Genomic DNA, 21,858 nt, shown 5'->3' with positions numbered 1-21,858 from the left:
ATTCTTTTTTTCAATTAAATAGGATATTACCCAACTGAATTTGGTTGGTGGAAGATTCCTATAGCTACTCAACAGTTCATCATTGTTACAAGAGACTTCCCAAACGTTTTAAAAATGTTATCTGCTAAGAGTAAAGATGAGCCAAAATTAAGTTGGCATGAATTAATTAGAAGTAATATCATAACTAATATTTAATTACTGAGTGGTCTTATCATACAATTAGAGACGGAAATGTTGGCAACGTGACTCATTGGTATAAATTGATGGATTTATATTCTGATTTCTCTATCTTTCCTATCTTTCTGGATTTTAATCTCACAGCTGTCTATCTTAGGCATTTGAATAGTACTTCAAAGTTATTTGGATACATCAGTTGCACTAAATGAAGGAAATCTGAAGACAAATATAATCATTACTTGTTAAATGTACCTGGCTTCTTTTACATTTTATCTCTGCTTTTCCTGACTTTGGGTAAAGTTTTGAATGACATTCCAGATATGAGAGTTAAAATATTTTAAAGTGTACAGCAGGTTGTAGGATGACAGAGCTGTTCAAGCTGCTGGAATCAAATCCCACTGCTGCCATATTTATTCTCCAAGGAGAAGATCCAGTGATATATTTCAAAGTGTATTCCTAAAGTAGATAAGGTATAAAAGAAGCTAAATTTGGTTGGTGGAAGCACACCATAAGCTGTCACATGCAGTAGCTCAAAACAAGTTATCATGGTTTTAATAGTTTTCTCAAACTTTTTTTAGAACTATCTAAAATGTATTGTTGCTCTCAAAAAGTGGCTTTGAATATCTCTGCGATCTACATCATGCATCTAGCAAGCATCTCAATTTTTGAATATGTCAGTTAAAACAAACAAAAAGTAACTGAGAAAATTAAAAAATCAGTTCTCATCAATATTACCAAGTAAAACATGGATGTTTTTACCTTTCATTGAAATCTTGTATTAGCAAATTGTTTTTCATTTCATAGACTTTTAACATGACACTTCTTTCCAAGTGTCGCTTTAAAACAAAATTAAACATTTAATTTGCAGCAATCTTAATTATATGAAAGATCTGTGAGATAAGAACTCCATGTGTGCCAGTGGTAGCATGGCCGAGCGGTCTAAGGCGCTGGATTTAGGCTCCAGTCTCTTCGGAGGCGTTGGTTCAAATCCCACTGCTGCCAATCTTATTTTCCAAAGAATTGAATTTTGATCAGATATTAACCAACTGAAAAAGGTTGGTGATAGTACCCTTCATTAGCCACCAAGTTCCCAACAGTTCATCATAGTTGCAACAGTCTATTCAAACCTTTAAAATAATGATATCTGCTAACAATAAAGATATTCAAATTTTAATTTTGCATTAAGTAATTATGTGCCCTATCAGAACTAATATTTTATTACTTCATGCATCTCAATTTCTTTTGTTATTTCAATGAAAATAAACAAAATGCAATTCTATAAAAAATCAGAATTTCTCATCGGATTTATGTTTAATAATGAACTTTCTTTTAACTTTTGCTGACATCTTTTCAATTAATACTTTAAAACAAAAAAAACCTTTTATTTTGATGTTCTAGATCTGTGAGCTACCCTAACAACATGCACATGTGGTAGCATGGCTGAGCAGTCTAAGGCGCTGGATTAAGGCTCCAGTCTCTTTGGAGGTGTGGGTGCAAATCTCACTACTGCCATCTTTATTATACAAAGAGTAGGGCAGTTATTGATGGCAAAGTGATTCTTTTTTTCAATTAAATAGGATATTACCCAACTGAATTTGGTTGGTGGAAGATTCCTATAGCTACTCAACAGTTCATCATTGTTACAAGAGACTTCCCAAACGTTTTAAAAATGTTATCTGCTAAGAGTAAAGATGAGCCAAAATTAAGTTGGCATGAATTAATTAGAAGTAATATCATAACTAATATTTAATTACTGAGTGGTCTTATCATACAATTAGAGATGGAAATGTTGGCAACGTGACTCATTGGTATAAATTGATGGATTTATATTCTGATTTCTCTATCTTTCCTATCTTTCTGGATTTTAATATCACAGCTGTCTATCTTAGGCATTTGAATAGTACTTCAAAGTTATTTGGATACATCAGTTGCACTAAATGAAGGAAATCTGAAGACAAATATAATCATTACTTGTTAAATGTACCTGGCTTCTTTTACATTTTATCTCTGCTTTTCCTGACTTTGGATAAAGTTTTGAATGACATTCCAGATATGAGAGTTAAAATATTTTAAAGTGTACAGCAGGTTGTAGGATGACAGAGCTATTCAAGCTGCTGGAATCAAATCCCACTGCTGCCATATTTATTCTCCAAGGAGAAGATCCAGTGATATATTTCAAAGTGTATTCCTAAAGTAGATAAGGTATAAAAGAAGCTAAATTTGGTTGGTGGAAGCACACCATAAGCTGTCACATGCAGTAGCTCAAAACAAGTTATCATGGTTTTAATAGTTTTCTCAAACCTTTTTTAGAACTATCTAAAATGTATTGTTGCTCTCAAAAAGTGGCTTTGAATATCTCTGCGATCTACATTATGCATCTAGCAAGCATCACAATTTTTGAATATGTCAGTTAAAACAAACAAAAAGTAACTGAGAAAATTAAAAAATCAGTTCTCATCAATATTACCAAGTAAAACATGGATGTTTTACCTTTCATTGAAATCTTGTATTAGCGAATTGTTTATCATTTCATAGACTTTTAACATGACACTTCTTTCCAAGTGTCGCTTTAAAACAAAATTAAACATTTAATTTGCAGCAATCTTAATTATATGAAAGATCTGTGAGATAAGAACTCCATGTGTGCCAGTGGTAGCATGGCCGAGCGTTCTAAGGCGCTGGATTTAGTTTCAAATCCCACTGCTGCCAATCTTATTTTCCAAAGAATTGATTTTTGATCAGATATTAACCAACTGAAAAAGGTTGGTGATAGTAAGCTGCATTAGCCACCAAGTTCCCAACAGTTCATCATAGTTGCAACAGTCTTCTCAAACCTTTAAAATAATGATATCTGCTAACAATAAAGATATTCAAATTTTAATTTTGCATGAAGTAATTATGTGCCCTATCAGTAATAAAATATTTTATTACTTCATGCATCTCAATTTCTTTTGTTATTTCAATGAAAATAAACAAAATGCAATTCAATAAAAAATCTGAATTTCTCATCGGATTTATGTTTAATAATGAACTTTCTTTTAACCTTTGCTGACATCTTTTCAATTAATACTTTAAAACAAAAAAACCCTTTAATTTTGATGTTCTAGATCTGTGAGCTACCCTAACAACATGCACATGTGGTAGCATGGCCGAGCAGTCTAAAGCGCTGGATTAAGGCTCCAGTCTCTTTGGAGGCGTGGGTGCAAATCTCACTACTGCCATCTTTATTATACAAAGAGTAGGGCAGTTATTGATGGCAAAGTGATTCTTTTTTTCCATTAGATAGGATATTACCCAGCTGAAGTTGGTTGGTGGAAGATTCCTATAGCTACTCAACAGTTCATCATTGTTACAAGAGACTTCCCAAACTTTTTAAAAATGTTATCTGATAAGAGTAAAGATGAGCCAAAATTAAGTTGGCATGAATTAATTAGAAGCAATATCATAACTAATATTTAATTACTGAGTGGTCTTATCATACAATTAGAGATGGAAATGTTGGCAACGTGACTCATTGGTATAAATTGATGGATTTATATTCCGATTTCTCTATCTTTCCTATCTCTCTGGATTTTAATCTCACAGCTGTCTATTTTAGGCATTTGAATAATACTTAAAAGTTATTTGGAAACATCAGTTGCACTAAATGAAGGAAATTTGAAGACAAATATAATCATTACTTGTTAAATGTACCTGGCTTCTTTTGCATTTTATCTCAGCTTTTCCTGACTTTGGGTAAAGTTTTGAATGACATTTCAGATATGAGAGCTAAAATATTTTAAAGTGTTAAGCAGGTTGTAGGATGACAGAGCTATTCAAGCTGCTGGAATCAAATCCCAATGCTGCCATATTTATTCTCCAAGGAGAAGATCCAGTGATATATATCAAAATTTATTCCTAAAGAAGATAAGGTATAAAAGAAGCTAAATTTGGTTGGTGGAAGCACACCATAAGCTGTCACATGCAGTAGCTCAAAACAAGTTATCATGGTTTTAATAGTTTTCTCAAACTTTTTTTAGAACTATCTAAAATGTATTGTTGCTCTCAAAAAGTGGCTTTGAATATCTCTGCGATCTACATCATGCATCTAGCAAGCATCTCAATTTTTGAATATGTCAGTTAAAACAAACAAAAAGTAACTGAGAAAATTAAAAAATCAGTTCTCATCAATATTACCAAGTAAAACATGGATGTTTTTACCTTTCATTGAAATCTTGTATTAGCAAATTGTTTTTCATTTCATAGACTTTTAACATGACACTTCTTTCCAAGTGTCGCTTTAAAACAAAATTAAACATTTAATTTGCAGCAATCTTAATTATATGAAAGATCTGTGAGATAAGAACTCCATGTGTGCCAGTGGTAGCATGGCCGAGCGGTCTAAGGCGCTGTATTTAGGCTCCAGTCTCTTCGGAGGCATTGGTTCAAATCCCACTGCTGCCAATCTTATTTTCCAAAGAATTGAATTTTGATCAGATATTAACCAACTGAAAAAGGTTGGTGATAGTACCCTTCATTAGCCACCAAGTTCCCAACAGTTCATCATAGTTGCAACAGTCTATTCAAACCTTTAAAATAATGATATCTGCTAACAATAAAGATATTCACATTTTAATTTTGCATTAAGTAATTATGTGCCCTATCAGAACTAATATTTTATTACTTCATGCATCTCAATTTCTTTTGTTATTTCAATGAAAATAAACAAAATGCAATTCTATAAAAAATCAGAATTTCTCATCGGATTTATGTTTAATAATGAACTTTCTTTTAACTTTTGCTGACATCTTTTCAATTAATACTTTAAAACAAAAAAAACCTTTTATTTTGATGTTCTAGATCTGTGAGCTACCCTAACAACATGCACATGTGGTAGCATGGCTGAGCAGTCTAAGGCGCTGGATTAAGGCTCCAGTCTCTTTGGAGGTGTGGGTACAAATCTCACTACTGCCATCTTTATTATACAAAGAGTAGGGCAGTTATTGATGGCAAAGTGATTCTTTTTTTCAATTAAATAGGATATTACCCAACTGAATTTGGTTGGTGGAAGATTCCTATAGCTACTCAACAGTTCATCATTGTTACAAGAGACTTCCCAAACGTTTTAAAAATGTTATCTGCTAAGAGTAAAGATGAGCCAAAATTAAGTGGGCATGAATTAATTAGAAGTAATATCATAACTAATATTTAATTACTGAGTGGTCTTATCATACAATTAGAGACGGAAATGTTGGCAACGTGACTCATTGGTATAAATTGATGGATTTATATTCTGATTTCTCTATCTTTCCTATCTTTCTGGATTTTAATCTCACAGCTGTCTATCTTAGGCATTTGAATAGTACTTCAAAGTTATTTGGATACATCAGTTGCACTAAATGAAGGAAATCTGAAGACAAATATAATCATTACTTGTTAAATGTACCTGGCTTCTTTTACATTTTATCTCTGCTTTTCCTGACTTTGGGTAAAGTTTTGAATGACATTCCAGATATGAGAGTTAAAATATTTTAAAGTGTACAGCAGGTTGTAGGATGACAGAGCTATTCAAGCTGCTGGAATCAAATCCCACTGCTGCCATATTTATTCTCCAAGGAGAAGATCCAGTGATATATTTCAAAGTGTATTCCTAAAGTAGATAAGGTATAAAAGAAGCTAAATTTGGTTGGTGGAAGCACACCATAAGCTGTCACATGCAGTAGCTCAAAACAAGTTATCATGGTTTTAATAGTTTTCTCAAACTTTTTTTAGAACTATCTAAAATGTATTGTTGCTCTCAAAAAGTGGCTTTGAATATCTCTGCGATCTACATCATGCATCTAGCAAGCATCTCAATTTTTGAATATGTCAGTTAAAACAAACAAAAAGTAACTGAGAAAATTAAAAAAATCAGTTCTCATCAATATTACCAAGTAAAACATGGATGTTTTTACCTTTCATTGAAATCTTGTATTAGCAAATTGTTTTTCATTTCATAGACTTTTAACATGACACTTCTTTCCAAGTGTCGCTTTAAAACAAAATTAAACATTTAATTTGCAGCAATCTTAATTATATGAAAGATCTGTGAGATAAGAACTCCATGTGTGCCAGTGGTAGCATGGCCGAGCGTTCTAAGGCGCTGGATTTAGTTTCAAATCCCACTGCTGCCAATCTTATTTTCCAAAGAATTGATTTTTGATCAGATATTAACCAACTGAAAAAGGTTGGTGATAGTAAGCTGCATTAACCACCAAGTTCCCAACAGTTCATCATAGTTGCAACAGTCTTCTCAAACCTTTAAAATAATGATATCTGCTAACAATAAAGATATTCAAATTTTAATTTTGCATGAAGTAATTATGTGCCCTATCAGTAATAAAATATTTTATTACTTCATGCATCTCAATTTCTTTTGTTATTTCAATGAAAATAAACAAAATGCAATTCAATAAAAAATCTGAATTTCTCATCGGATTTATGTTTAATAATGAACTTTCTTTTAACCTTTGCTGACATCTTTTCAATTAATACTTTAAAACAAAAAAACCCTTTAATTTTGATGTTCTAGATCTGTGAGCTACCCTAACAACATGCACATGTGGTAGCATGGCCGAGCAGTCTAAAGCGCTGGATTAAGGCTCCAGTCTCTTTGGAGGCATGGGTGCAAATCTCACTACTGCCATCTTTATTATACAAAGAGTAGGGCAGTTATTGATGGCAAAGTGATTCTTTTTTTCCATTAGATAGGATATTACCCAGCTGAAGTTGGTTGGTGGAAGATTCCTATAGCTACTCAACAGTTCATCATTGTTACAAGAGACTTCCCAAACTTTTTAAAAATGTTATCTGATAAGAGTAAAGATGAGCCAAAATTAAGTTGGCATGAATTAATTAGAAGCAATATCATAACTAATATTTAATTACTGAGTGGTCTTATCATACAATTAGAGATGGAAATGTTGGCAACGTGACTCATTGGTATAAATTGATGGATTTATATTCCGATTTCTCTATCTTTCCTATCTCTCTGGATTTTAATCTCACAGCTGTCTATTTTAGGCATTTGAATAATACTTAAAAGTTATTTGGAAACATCAGTTGCACTAAATGAAGGAAATTTGAAGACAAATATAATCATTACTTGTTAAATGTACCTGGCTTCTTTTGCATTTTATCTCAGCTTTTCCTGACTTTGGGTAAAGTTTTGAATGACATTTCAGATATGAGAGCTAAAATATTTTAAAGTGTTAAGCAGGTTGTAGGATGACAGAGCTATTCAAGCTGCTGGAATCAAATCCCAATGCTGCCATATTTATTCTCCAAGGAGAAGATCCAGTGATATATATCAAAATTTATTCCTAAAGAAGATAAGGTATAAAAGAAGCTAAATTTGGTTGGTGGAAGCACACCATAAGCTGTCACATGCAGTAGCTCAAAACAAGTTATCATGGTTTTAATAGTTTTCTCAAACTTTTTTTAGAACTATCTAAAATGTATTGTTGCTCTCAAAAAGTGGCTTTGAATATCTCTGCGATCTACATCATGCATCTAGCAAGCATCTCAATTTTTGAATATGTCAGTTAAAACAAACAAAAAGTAACTGAGAAAATTAAAAAATCAGTTCTCATCAATATTACCAAGTAAAACATGGATGTTTTTACCTTTCATTGAAATCTTGTATTAGCAAATTGTTTTTCATTTCATAGACTTTTAACATGACACTTCTTTCCAAGTGTCGCTTTAAAACAAAATTAAACATTTAATTTGCAGCAATCTTAATTATATGAAAGATCTGTGAGATAAGAACTCCATGTGTGCCAGTGGTAGCATGGCCGAGCGGTCTAAGGCGCTGTATTTAGGCTCCAGTCTCTTCAGAGGCATTGGTTCAAATCCCACTGCTGCCAATCTTATTTTCCAAAGAATTGAATTTTGATCAGATATTAACCAACTGAAAAAGGTTGGTGATAGTACCCTTCATTAGCCACCAAGTTCCCAACAGTTCATCATAGTTGCAACAGTCTATTCAAACCTTTAAAATAATGATATCTGCTAACAATAAAGATATTCACATTTTAATTTTGCATTAAGTAATTATGTGCCCTATCAGAACTAATATTTTATTACTTCATGCATCTCAATTTCTTTTGTTATTTCAATGAAAATAAACAAAATGCAATTCTATAAAAAATCAGAATTTCTCATCGGATTTATGTTTAATAATGAACTTTCTTTTAACTTTTGCTGACATCTTTTCAATTAATACTTTAAAACAAAAAAAACCTTTTATTTTGATGTTCTAGATCTGTGAGCTACCCTAACAACATGCACATGTGGTAGCATGGCTGAGCAGTCTAAGGCGCTGGATTAAGGCTCCAGTCTCTTTGGAGGTGTGGGTGCAAATCTCACTACTGCCATCTTTATTATACAAAGAGTAGGGCAGTTATTGATGGCAAAGTGATTCTTTTTTTCAATTAAATAGGATATTACCCAACTGAATTTGGTTGGTGGAAGATTCCTATAGCTACTCAACAGTTCATCATTGTTACAAGAGACTTCCCAAACGTTTTAAAAATGTTATCTGCTAAGAGTAAAGATGAGCCAAAATTAAGTTGGCATGAATTAATTAGAAGTAATATCATAACTAATATTTAATTACTGAGTGGTCTTATCATACAATTAGAGATGGAAATGTTGGCAACGTGACTCATTGGTATAAATTGATGGATTTATATTCTGATTTCTCTATCTTTCCTATCTTTCTGGATTTTAATCTCACAGCTGTCTATCTTAGGCATTTGAATAGTACTTCAAAGTTATTTGGATACATCAGTTGCACTAAATGAAGGAAATCTGAAGACAAATATAATCATTACTTGTTAAATGTACCTGGCTTCTTTTACATTTTATCTCTGCTTTTCCTGACTTTGGGTAAAGTTTTGAATGACATTCCAGATATGAGAGTTAAAATATTTTAAAGTGTACAGCAGGTTGTAGGATGACAGAGCTATTCAAGCTGCTGGAATCAAATCCCACTGCTGCCATATTTATTCTCCAAGGAGAAGATCCAGTGATATATTTCAAAGTGTATTCCTAAAGTAGATAAGGTATAAAAGAAGCTAAATTTGGTTGGTGGAAGCACACCATAAGCTGTCACATGCAGTAGCTCAAAACAAGTTATCATGGTTTTAATAGTTTTCTCAAACCTTTTTTAGAACTATCTAAAATGTATTGTTGCTCTCAAAAAGTGGCTTTGAATATCTCTGCGATCTACATTATGCATCTAGCAAGCATCACAATTTTTGAATATGTCAGTTAAAACAAACAAAAAGTAACTGAGAAAATTAAAAAATCAGTTCTCATCAATATTACCAAGTAAAACATGGATGTTTTACCTTTCATTGAAATCTTGTATTAGCGAATTGTTTATCATTTCATAGACTTTTAACATGACACTTCTTTCCAAGTGTCGCTTTAAAACAAAATTAAACATTTAATTTGCAGCAATCTTAATTATATGAAAGATCTGTGAGATAAGAACTCCATGTGTGCCAGTGGTAGCATGGCCGAGCGGTCTAAGGTGCTGGATTTAGACTCCAGTCTCTTCGGAGGCGTGGGTTCAAATCCCACTGCTGCCAGTCTTATTTTCCAAAGAATTGATTTTTGATCAGATATTAACCAACTGAAAAAGGTTGGTGATAGTACCCTGCATTAGCCACAAAGTTCCCAACAGTTCATCATAGTTGCAACAGTCTATTCAAACCTTTAAAATAATGATATCTGCTAACAATAAAGATATTCAAATTTTAATTTTGCATTAAGTAATTATGTGCCCTATCAGAACTAATATTTTATTACTTCATGCATCTCAATTTCTTTTGTTATTTCAATGAAAATAAACAAAATGCAATTCTTTAAAAAATCAGAATTTCTCATCGGATTTATGTTTAATAATGAACTTTCTTTTAACTTTTGCTGACATCTTTTCAATTAATACTTTAAAACAAAAAAACCCTTTTATTTTGATGTTCTAGATCTGTGAGCTACCCTAACAACATGCACATGTGGTAGCATGGCCGAGCAGTCTAAGGCGCTGGATTAAGGCTCCAGTCTCTTTGGAGGTGTGGGTGCAAATCTCACTACTGCCATCTTTATTATACAAAGAGTAGGGCAGTTATTGATGGCAAAGCGATTCTTTTTTTCCATTAGATAGGATATTACCCAACTGAATTTGGTTGGTGGAAGATTCCTATAGCTACTCAACAGTTCATCATTGTTACAAGAGACTTCCCAAACGTTTTAAAAATGTTATCTGCTAAGAGTAAAGATGAGCCAAAATTAAGTTGGAATGAATTAATTAGAAGTAATATCATAACTAATATTTAATTACTGAGTGGTCTTATCATACAATTAGAGATGGAAATGTTGGCAACGTGACTCATTGGTATAAATTGATGGATTTATATTCCGATTTCTCTATCTTTCCTATCTTTCTGGATTTTAATCTCACAGCTGTCTATCTTAGGCATTTGAATAGTACTTCAAAGTTATTTGGTTACATCAGTTGCACTAAATGAAGGAAATCTGAAGACAAATATAATCATTACTTGTTAAATGTACCTGGCTTCTTTTACATTTTATCTCTGCTTTTCCTGACTTTGGGTAAAGTTTTGAATGACATTCCAGATATGAGAGTTAAAATATTTTAAAGTGTACAGCAGGTTGTAGGATGACAGAGCTATTCAAGCTGCTGGAATCAAATCCCACTGCTGCCATATTTATTCTCCAAGGAGAAGATCCAGTGATATATATCAAAGTGTATTCCTAAAGTAGATAAGGTATAAAAAAAGATAAATTTGGTTGGTGGAAGCACACCATAAGCTGTCACATGCAGTAGCTCAAAACAAGTTATCATGGTTTTAATAGTTTTCTCAAACCTTTTTTAGAACTATCTAAATTGTATTGTTGCTCTCAAAAAGTGGCTTTGAATATCTCTGCGATCTACATTATGCATCTAGCAAGCATCTCAATTTTTGAATATGTCAGTTAAAACAAACAAAAAGTAACTGAGAAAATTAAAAAATCAGTTCTCATCAATATTACCAAGTAAAACATGGATGTTTTTACCTTTCATTGAAATCTTGTATTAGCGAATTGTTTATCATTTCATAGACTTTTAACATGACACTTCTTTCCAAGTGTCGCTTTAAAACAAAATTAAACATTTAATTTGCAGCAATCTTAATTATATGAAAGATCTGTGAGATAAGAACTCCATGTGTGCCAGTGGTAGCATGGCCGAGCGTTCTAAGGCGCTGGATTTAGGTTCAAATCCCACTGCTGCCAATCTTATTTACCAAAGAATTGATTTTTGATCAGATATTAACCAACTGAAAAAGGTTGGTGATAGTACCCTGCATTAGCCACCAAGTTCCCAACAGTTCATCATAGTTGCAACAGTCTTCTCAAACCTTTAAAATAATGATATCTGCTAACAATAAAGATATTCAAATTTTAATTTGCATGAATTAATTATGTGCCCTATCAGTAATAAAATATTTTATTACTTCATGCATCTCAATTTCTTTTGTTATTTCAATGAAAATAAACAAAATGCAATTCAATAAAAAATCTGAATTTCTCATCGGATTTATGTTTAATAATGAACTTTCTTTTAACCTTTGCTGACATCTTTTCAATTAATACTTTAAAACAAAAAAACCCTTTAATTTTGATGTTCTAGATCTGTGAGCTACCCTAACAACATGCACATGTGGTAGCATGGCCGAGCAGTCTAAAGCGCTGGATTAAGGCTCCAGTCTCTTTGGAGGCGTGGGTGCAAATCTCACTACTGCCATCTTTATTATACAAAGAGTAGGGCAGTTATTGATGGCAAAGTGATTCTTTTTTTCCATTAGATAGGATATTACCCAGCTGAAGTTGGTTGGTGGAAGATTCCTATAGCTACTCAACAGTTCATCATTGTTACAAGAGACTTCCCAAACTTTTTAAAAATGTTATCTGATAAGAGTAAAGATGAGCCAAAATTAAGTTGGCATGAATTAATTAGAAGCAATATCATAACTAATATTTAATTACTGAGTGGTCTTATCATACAATTAGAGATGGAAATGTTGGCAACGTGACTCATTGGTATAAATTGATGGATTTATATTCCGATTTCTCTATCTTTCCTATCTCTCTGGATTTTAATCTCACAGCTGTCTATTTTAGGCATTTGAATAATACTTAAAAGTTATTTGGAAACATCAGTTGCACTAAATGAAGGAAATTTGAAGACAAATATAATCATTACTTGTTAAATGTACCTGGCTTCTTTTGCATTTTATCTCAGCTTTTCCTGACTTTGGGTAAAGTTTTGAATGACATTTCAGATATGAGAGCTAAATTATTTTAAAGTGTTAAGCAGGTTGTAGGATGACAGAGCTATTCAAGCTGCTGGAATCAAATCCCACTGCTGCCATATTTATTCTCCAAGGAGAAGATCCAGTGATATATATCAAAGTGCTTTCCTAAAGTAGATAAGGTATAAAAGAAGCTAAATTTGGTTAGTGGAAGCACACCATAAGCTGTCACATGCAGTAGCTCAAAACAAGTTATCATGGTTTTAATAGTTTTCTCAAACCTTTTATAGAACTATCTAAAATGTATTGTTGCTCTCAAAAAGTGGCTTTGAATATCTCTGCGATCTACATTATGCATCTAGCAAGCATCTCAATTTTTGAATATGTCAGTTAAAACAAACAAAAAGTAACTGAGAAAATTAAAAAATCAGTTCTCATCAATATTACCAAGTAAAACATGGATGTTTTTACCTTTCATTGAAATCTTGTATTAGCGAATTGTTTATCATTTCATAGACTTTTAACATGACACTTCTTTCCAAGTGTCGCTTTAAAACAAAAATAAACATTTAATTTGCAGCAATCTTAATTATATGAAAGATCTGTGAGATAAGAACTTCATGTGTGCCAGTGGTAGCATGGCCGAGCGGTCTAAGGTGCTGGATTTAGACTCCAGTCTCTTCGGAGGCGTGGGTTCAAATCCCACTGCTGCCAGTCTTATTTTCCAAAGAATTGATTTTTGATCAGATATTAACCAACTGAAAAAGGTTGGTGATAGTACCCTGCATTAGCCACCAAGTTCCCAACAGTTCATCATAGTTGCAACAGTCTATTCAAACCTTTAAAATAATGATATCTGCTAACAATAAAGATATTTCAAATTTTAATTTTGCATTAAGTAATTATGTGCCCTATCAGAACTAATATTTTATTACTTCATGCATCTCAATTTCTTTTGTTATTTCAATGAAAATAAACAAAATGCAATTCTTTAAAAAATCAGAATTTCTCATCGGATTTATGTTTAATAATGAACTTTCTTTTAACTTTTGCTGACATCTTTTCAATTAATACTTTAAAACAAAAAAACCCTTTTATTTTGATGTTCTAGATCTGTGAGCTACCCTAACAACATGCACATGTGGTAGCATGGCCGAGCAGTCTAAGGCGCTGGATTAAGGCTCCAGTCTCTTTGGAGGTGTGGGTGCAAATCTCACTACTGCCATCTTTATTATACAAAGAGTAGGGCAGTTATTGATGGCAAAGCGATTCTTTTTTTCCATTAGATAGGATATTACCCAACTGAATTTGGTTGGTGGAAGATTCCTATAGCTACTCAACAGTTCATCATTGTTACAAGAGACTTCCCAAACGTTTTAAAAATGTTATCTGCTAAGAGTAAAGATGAGCCAAAATTAAGTTGGAATGAATTAATTAGAAGTAATATCATAACTAATATTTAATTACTGAGTGGTCTTATCATACAATTAGAGATGGAAATGTTGGCAACGTGACTCATTGGTATAAATTGATGGATTTATATTCCGATTTCTCTATCTTTCCTATCTTTCTGGATTTTAATCTCACAGCTGTCTATCTTAGGCATTTGAATAGTACTTCAAAGTTATTTGGTTACATCAGTTGCACTAAATGAAGGAAATCTGAAGACAAATATAATCATTACTTGTTAAATGTACCTGGCTTCTTTTACATTTTATCTCTGCTTTTCCTGACTTTGGGTAAAGTTTTGAATGACATTCCAGATATGAGAGTTAAAATATTTTAAAGTGTACAGCAGGTTGTAGGATGACAGAGCTATTCAAGCTGCTGGAATCAAATCCCACTGCTGCCATATTTATTCTCCAAGGAGAAGATCCAGTGATATATATCAAAGTGTATTCCTAAAGTAGATAAGGTATAAAAAAAGATAAATTTGGTTGGTGGAAGCACACCATAAGCTGTCACATGCAGTAGCTCAAAACAAGTTATCATGGTTTTAATAGTTTTCTCAAACCTTTTTTAGAACTATCTAAATTGTATTGTTGCTCTCAAAAAGTGGCTTTGAATATCTCTGCGATCTACATTATGCATCTAGCAAGCATCTCAATTTTTGAATATGTCAGTTAAAACAAACAAAAAGTAACTGAGAAAATTAAAAAATCAGTTCTCATCAATATTACCAAGTAAAACATGGATGTTTTTACCTTTCATTGAAATCTTGTATTAGCGAATTGTTTATCATTTCATAGACTTTTAACATGACACTTCTTTCCAAGTGTCGCTTTAAAACAAAATTAAACATTTAATTTGCAGCAATCTTAATTATATGAAAGATCTGTGAGATAAGAACTCCATGTGTGCCAGTGGTAGCATGGCCGAGCGTTCTAAGGCGCTGGATTTAGGTTCAAATCCCACTGCTGCCAATCTTATTTACCAAAGAATTGATTTTTGATCAGATATTAACCAACTGAAAAAGGTTGGTGATAGTACCCTGCATTAGCCACCAAGTTCCCAACAGTTCATCATAGTTGCAACAGTCTTCTCAAACCTTTAAAATAATGATATCTGCTAACAATAAAGATATTCAAATTTTAATTTGCATGAATTAATTATGTGCCCTATCAGTAATAATATATTTTATTACTTCATGCATCTCAATTTCTTTTGTTATTTCAATGAAAATAAACAAAATGCAATTCAATAAAAAATCTGAATTTCTCATCGGATTTATGTTTAATAATGAACTTTCTTTTAACCTTTGCTGACATCTTTTCAATTAATACTTTAAAACAAAAAACCCCTTTAATTTTGATGTTCTAGATCTGTGAGCTACCCTAACAACATGCACATGTGGTAGCATGGCCGAGCAGTCTAAAGCGCTGGATTAAGGCTCCAATCTCTTTGGAGGCGTGGGTGCAAATCTCACTACTGCCATCTTTATTATACAAAGAGTAGGGCAGTTATTGATGGCAAAGTGATTCTTTTTTTCCATTAGATAGGATATTACCCAGCTGAAGTTGGTTGGTGGAAGATTCCTATAGCTACTCAACAGTTCATCATTGTTACAAGAGACTTTCCAAACTTTTTAAAAATGTTATCTGCTAAGAGTAAAGATGAGCCAAAATTAAGTTGGCATGAATTAATTAGAAGTAATATCATAACTAATATTTAATTACTGAGTGGTCTTATCATACAATTAGAGATGGAAATGTTGGCAACGTGACTCATTGGTATAAATTGATGGATTTATATTCCGATTTCTCTATCTTTCCTATCTCTCTGGATTTTAATCTCACAGCTGTCTATTTTAGGCATTTGAATAATACTTAAAAGTTATTTGGAAACATCAGTTGCACTAAATGAAGGAAATTTGAAGACAAATATAATCATTACTTGTTAAATGTACCTGGCTTCTTTTGCATTTTATCTCAGCTTTTCCTGACTTTGGGTAAAGTTTTGAATGACATTCCAGATATGAGAGCTAAAATATTTTAAAGTGTTAAGCAGGATGTAGGATGACAGAGCTATTCAAGCTGCTGGAATCAAATCCCACTGCTGCCATATTTATTCTCCAAAGAGAAGATCCAGTGATATATATCAAAGTGATTTCCTAAAGTAGATAAGGTATAAAAGAAGCTAAATTTGGTTAGTGGAAGCACACCATAAGCTGTCACATGCAGTAGCTCAAAACAAGTTATCATGGTTTTAATAGTTTTCTCAAACCTTTTATAGAACTATCTAAAATGTATTGTTGCTCTCAAAAAGTGGCTTTGAATATCTCTGCGATCTACATTATGCATCTAGCAAGCATCTCAATTTTTGAATATGTCAGTTAAAACAAACAAAAAGTAACTGAGAAAATTAAAAAATCAGTTCTCATCAATATTACCAAGTAAAACATGGATGTTTTTCACTTTCATTGAAATCTTGTATTAGCAAATTGTTTTTCATTTCATAGACTTTTAACATGACACTTCTTTCCAGTGTCGCTTTAAAACAAAATTAAACATTTAATTTGCAGCAATCTTAATTATATGAAAGATCTGTGAGATAAGAACTCCATGTGTGCCAGTGGTAGCATGGCCGAGTGGTCTAAGGTGCTGGATTTAGGCTCCAGTCTCTTCGGAGGCGTGGGTTCAAATCCCACTGCTGCCAATCTTATTTTCCAAAGAATTGATTTTTGATCAGATATTAACCAACTGAAAAAGGTTGGTGATAGTACCCTGCATTAGCCACCAAGTTCCCAACAGTTCATCATAGTTGCAACAGTCTTCTCAAACCTTTAAAATAATGATATCTGCTAACAATAAAGATATTCAAGTTTTAATGTTGCATGAAGTAATTATGTGCCCTATCAGAACTAATATTTTATTACTTCATGCATCTCAATTTCTTTTGTTATTTCAATGAAAATAAACAAAATGCAATTCAATAAAAAATCTGAATTTCTCATCGGATTTATGTTTAATAATGAACTTTCTTTTAACCTTTGCTGACATCTTTTCAATTAATACTTTAAAACAAAAAAACCCTTTTATTTTGATGTTCTAGATCTGTGAGCTAACCTAACAACATGCACATGTGGCAGCATGGCCGAGCAGTCTAAGCGCTGGATTAAGGCTCCAGTCTCTTTGGAGGCGTGGGTGCAAATCTCACTACTGCCATCTTTATTATACAAAGAGTAGCGCAGTTATTGATGGCAAAGTGATTCTTTTTTTCCATTAAATAGGATATTACCCAGCTGAAGTTGGTTGGTGGAAGATTCCTATAGCTACTCAACAGTTCATCATTGTTACAAGAGACTTCCCAAACGTTTTAAAAATTTTATCTGCTAAGAGTAAAGATGAGCCAAAATTAAGTTGGCATGAAGTAATTAGAAGTAATATCATAACTAATATTTAATTACTGAGTGGTCTTATCATACAATTAGAGATGGAAATGTTGGCAACGTGACTCATTGGTATAAATTGATGGATTTATATTCCGATTTCTCTATCTTTCCTATCTCTCTGGATTTTAATCTCACAGCTGTCTATCTTAGGCATTTGAATAATACTTAAAAGTTATTTGGATACATCAGTTGCACTAAATGAAGGAAATTTGAAGACAAATATAATCATTACTTGTTAAATGTACCTGGCTTCTTTTGCATTTTATCTCAGCTTTTCCTGACTTTGGGTAAAGTTTTGAATGACATTCCAGATATGAGAGCTAAAATATTTTAAAGTGTTAAGCAGGTTGTAGGATGACAGAGCTATTCAAGCTGCTGGAATCAAATCCCACTGCTGCCATATTTATTCTCCAAGGAGAAGATCCAGTGATATATATCAAAGTGCTTTCCTAAAGTAGATAAGGTATAAAAGAAGCTAAATTTGGTTAATGGAAGCACACCATAAGCTGTCACATGCAGTAGCTCAAAACAAGTTATCATGGTTTTAATAGTTTTCTCAAACCTTTTTTAGAACTATCTAAAATGTATTGTTGCTCTCAAAAAGTGGCTTTGAATATCTCTGCGATCTACATTATGCATCTAGCAAGCATCTCAATTTTTGAATATGTCAGTTAAAACAAACAAAAAGTAACTGAGAAAATTAAAAAATCAGTTCTCATCAATATTACCAAGTAAAATATGGATGTTTTTACCTTTCATTGAAATCTTGTATTAGCGAATTGTTTTTCATTTCATAGACTTTTAACATGACACTTCTTTCCAAGTGTCGCTTTAAAACAAAATTAAACATTTAATTTGCAGCAATCTTAATTATATGAAAGATCTGTGAGATAAGAACTCCATGTGTGCCAGTGGTAGCATGGCTGAGCGTTCTAAGGCGCTGGATTTAGGTTCAAATCCTACTGCTGCCAATCTTATTTTCCAAAGAATTGATTTTTCATCAGATATTAATCAACTGAAAAAGGTTGGTGATAGTACCCTGCATTAGCCACCAAGTTCCCAACAGTTCATCATAGTTGCAACAGTCTATTCAAACCTTTAAAATAATGATATCTGCTAACAATAAAAGTTATTCAAATATTAATTTTGCATGAAGTAATTATGTGCCCTATCAGAACTAATATTTTATTACTTCATGCATCTCAATTTCTTTTGTTATTTCAATGAAAATAAACAAAATGCAATTCTATAAAAAAATCTGAATTTCTCATCGGATTTATGTTTAATAATAAACTTTCTTTTAACTTTTGCTGACATCTTTTCAATTAATACTTTAAAACAAAAAAACCCTTTTATTTTGATGTTCTAGATCTGTGAGCTACCCTAACAACATGCACATGTGGTAGCATGGCCGAGCAGTCTAAGGCGCTGGATTAAGGCTCCAGTCTCTTTGGAGGTGTGGGTGCAAATCTCACTACTGCCATCTTTATTATACAAAGAGTAGGGCAGTTATTGATGGCAAAGTGATTCTTTTTTTCCATTAGATAGGATATTACCCAACTGAAGTTGGTTGGTGGAAGATTCCTATAGCTACTCAACAGTTCATCATTGTTACAAGAGACTTCCCAAACTTTTTAAAAATGTTATCTGCTAAGAGTAAAGATGAGCCAAAATTAAGTTGGCATGAAGTAATTAGAAGTAATATCATAACTAATATTTATTTACTGAGTGGTCTTATCATACAATTAGAGATGGAAATGTTGGCAACGTGACTCATTGGTATAAATTGATGGATTTATATTCCGATTTCTTTATCTTTCCTATCTTTCTGGATTTTAATCTCACAGCTGTCTATTTTAGGCATTTGAATAATACTTAAAAGTTATTTGGATACATCAGTTGCACTAAATGAAGGAAAATTGAAGACAAATATAATCATTACTTGTTAAATGTACCTGGCTTCTTTTGCATTTTATCTCAGCTTTTCCTGACTTTGGGTAAAGTTTTGAATGACATTCCAGATATGAGAGCTAAAATATTTTAAAGTGTTAAGCGGGTTGTAGGATGACAGAGCTATTCAAGCTGCTGGAATCAAATCCCACTGCTGCCATATTTATTCTCCAAGGAGAAGATCCAGTGACATATATCAAAGTGCTTTCCTAAAGTAGATAAGGTATAAAAGAAGCTAAATTTGGTTAGTGGAAGCACACCATAAGCTGTCACATGCAGTAGCTCAAAACAAGTTATCATGGTTTTAATGGTTTTCTCAAACCTTTTTTAGAACTATCTAAAATGTATTGTTGCTCTCAAAAAGTGGCTTTGAATATCTCTGCGATCTACATTATGCATCTAGCAAGCATCTCAATTTTTGAATATGTCAGTTAAAACAAACAAAAAGTAACTGAGAAAATTAAAAAATCAGTTCTCATCAATATTACCAAGTAAAACAAGGATGTTTTTACCTTTCATTGAAATCTTGTATTAGCGAATTGTTTTTCATTCCATAGGCTTTTAACATGAAACTTCTTTCCAAGTGTCGCTTTAAAACAAAATTAAACATTTAATTTGCAGCAATCTTAATTATATGAAAGATATGTGAGATAAGAACTCCATGTGTGCCAGTGGTAGCATGTCGAGCGATCTAAGGCGCTGGATTTAGGCTCCAGTCTCTTCGGAGGCGTGGGTTCAAATCCCACTGCTGCCAATCTTATTTTCCAAAGAATTGATTTTAGATCAGATATTAACCAACTGAAAAAGGTTGGTGATAGTACCCTGCATTAGCCACCAAGTTCCCAACAGTTCATCATAGTTGCAACAGTCTATTCAAACCTTTAAAATAATGACAATCTGCTAATAACAAAGATATTCAAATTTTAATTTTGCATGAAGTAATTATGTGCCCTATCAGAACTAATATTTTATTACTTCATGCATCTCAATTTCTTTTGTTATTTCAATGAAAATAAACAAAATGCAATTCTATAAAAAATCTGAATTTCTCATCGGATTTATGTTTAATAATAAACTTTCTTTTAACTTTTGCTGACATCTTTTCAATTAATACTTTAAAACAAAAAAACCCTTTTATTTTGATGTTCTAGATCTGTGAGCTACCCTAACAACATGCACATGTGGTAGCATGGCCGAGCAGTCTAAGGCGCTGGATTAAGGCTCCAGTCTCTTTGGAGGTGTGGGTGCAAATCTCACTACTGCCATCTTTATTATACAAAGAGTAGGGCAGTTATTGATGGCAAAGTGATTCTTTTTTTCCATTAGATAGGATATTACCCAACTGAAGTTGGTTGGTGGAAGATTCCTATAGCTACTCAACAGTTCATCATTGTTACAAGAGACTTCCCAAACTTTTTAAAAATGTTATCTGCTAAGAGTAAAGATGAGCCAAAATTAAGTTGGCATGAAGTAATTAGAAGTAATATCATAACTAATATTTATTTACTGAGTGGTCTTATCATACAATTAGAGATGGAAATGTTGGCAACGTGACTCATTGGTATAAATTGATGGATTTATATTCCGATTTCTTTATCTTTCCTATCTTTCTGGATTTTAATCTCACAGCTGTCTATTTTAGGCATTTGAATAATACTTAAAAGTTATTTGGATACATCAGTTGCACTAAATGAAGGAAAATTGAAGACAAATATAATCATTACTTGTTAAATGTACCTGGCTTCTTTTGCATTTTATCTCAGCTTTTCCTGACTTTGGGTAAAGTTTTGAATGACATTCCAGATATGAGAGTTAAAATATTTTAAAGTGTACAGCAGGTTGTAGGATGACAGAGCTATTCAAGCTGCTGGAATCAAATCCCACTGCTGCCATATTTATTCTCCAAGGCGAAGATCCAGTGATATATATCAAAGTGTATTCCTAAAGTAGATAAGGTATAAAAGAAGCTAAATTTGGTTAGTGGAAGCACACCATAAGCTGTCACATGCAGTAGCTCAAAACAAGTTATCATGGTTTTAATAGTTTTCTCAAACCTTTTTTAGAACTATCTAAAATGTATTGTTGCTCTCAAAAAGTGGCTTTGAATATCTCTGCGATCTACATTATGCATCTAGCAAGCATCTCAATTTTTGAATATGTCAGTTAAAACAAACAAAAAGTAACTGAGAAAATTAAAAAATCAGTTCTCATCAATATTACCAAGTAAAACAAGGATGTTTTTACCTTTCATTGAAATCTTGTATTAGCGAATTGTTTTTCATTTCATAGGCTTTTAACATGAAACTTCTTTCCAAGTGTCGCTTTAAAACAAAATTAAACATTTAATTTGCAGCAATCTTAATTATATGAAAGATCTGTGAGATAAGAACTCCATGTGTGCCAGTGGTAGCATGTCGAGCGATCTAAGGCGCTGGATTTAGGCTCCAGTCTCTTCGGAGGCGTGGGTTCAAATCCCACTGCTGCCGATCTTATTTT

General features: G+C 32.6%; 4 non-coding genes across 4 annotated transcripts; all 4 read left to right on the top strand.

Moving 5' to 3' along the window:
* Window positions 1-1,097: 1,097 nt before the first annotated feature.
* TRNAL-UAG (transfer RNA leucine (anticodon UAG)) lies at window positions 1,098-1,179 on the top strand. The gene has a single exon. It is a non-coding gene; the product is annotated as a tRNA-Leu (tRNA).
* Window positions 1,180-9,712: 8,533 nt separating this feature from the next.
* On the top strand, window positions 9,713-9,794 carry TRNAL-UAG (transfer RNA leucine (anticodon UAG)). Its single transcript has one exon. It is a non-coding gene; the product is annotated as a tRNA-Leu (tRNA).
* Window positions 9,795-13,153: 3,359 nt separating this feature from the next.
* Window positions 13,154-13,235, top strand: TRNAL-UAG (transfer RNA leucine (anticodon UAG)). Its single transcript has one exon. It is a non-coding gene; the product is annotated as a tRNA-Leu (tRNA).
* A 3,359-nt stretch (window positions 13,236-16,594) lies between these two features.
* TRNAL-UAG (transfer RNA leucine (anticodon UAG)) lies at window positions 16,595-16,676 on the top strand. Its single transcript has one exon. It is a non-coding gene; the product is annotated as a tRNA-Leu (tRNA).
* Window positions 16,677-21,858: the final 5,182 nt, after the last annotated feature.

This window comes from Taudactylus pleione, unplaced genomic scaffold (genome assembly GCF_031769625.1).
Source record: "Taudactylus pleione unplaced genomic scaffold, aTauple2 ptg000016l, whole genome shotgun sequence".
In the NCBI taxonomy this organism is placed as follows: Eukaryota; Metazoa; Chordata; class Amphibia; order Anura; family Myobatrachidae; genus Taudactylus; species Taudactylus pleione.
This window is presented reverse-complemented; position numbering and strand designations above follow the sequence as displayed.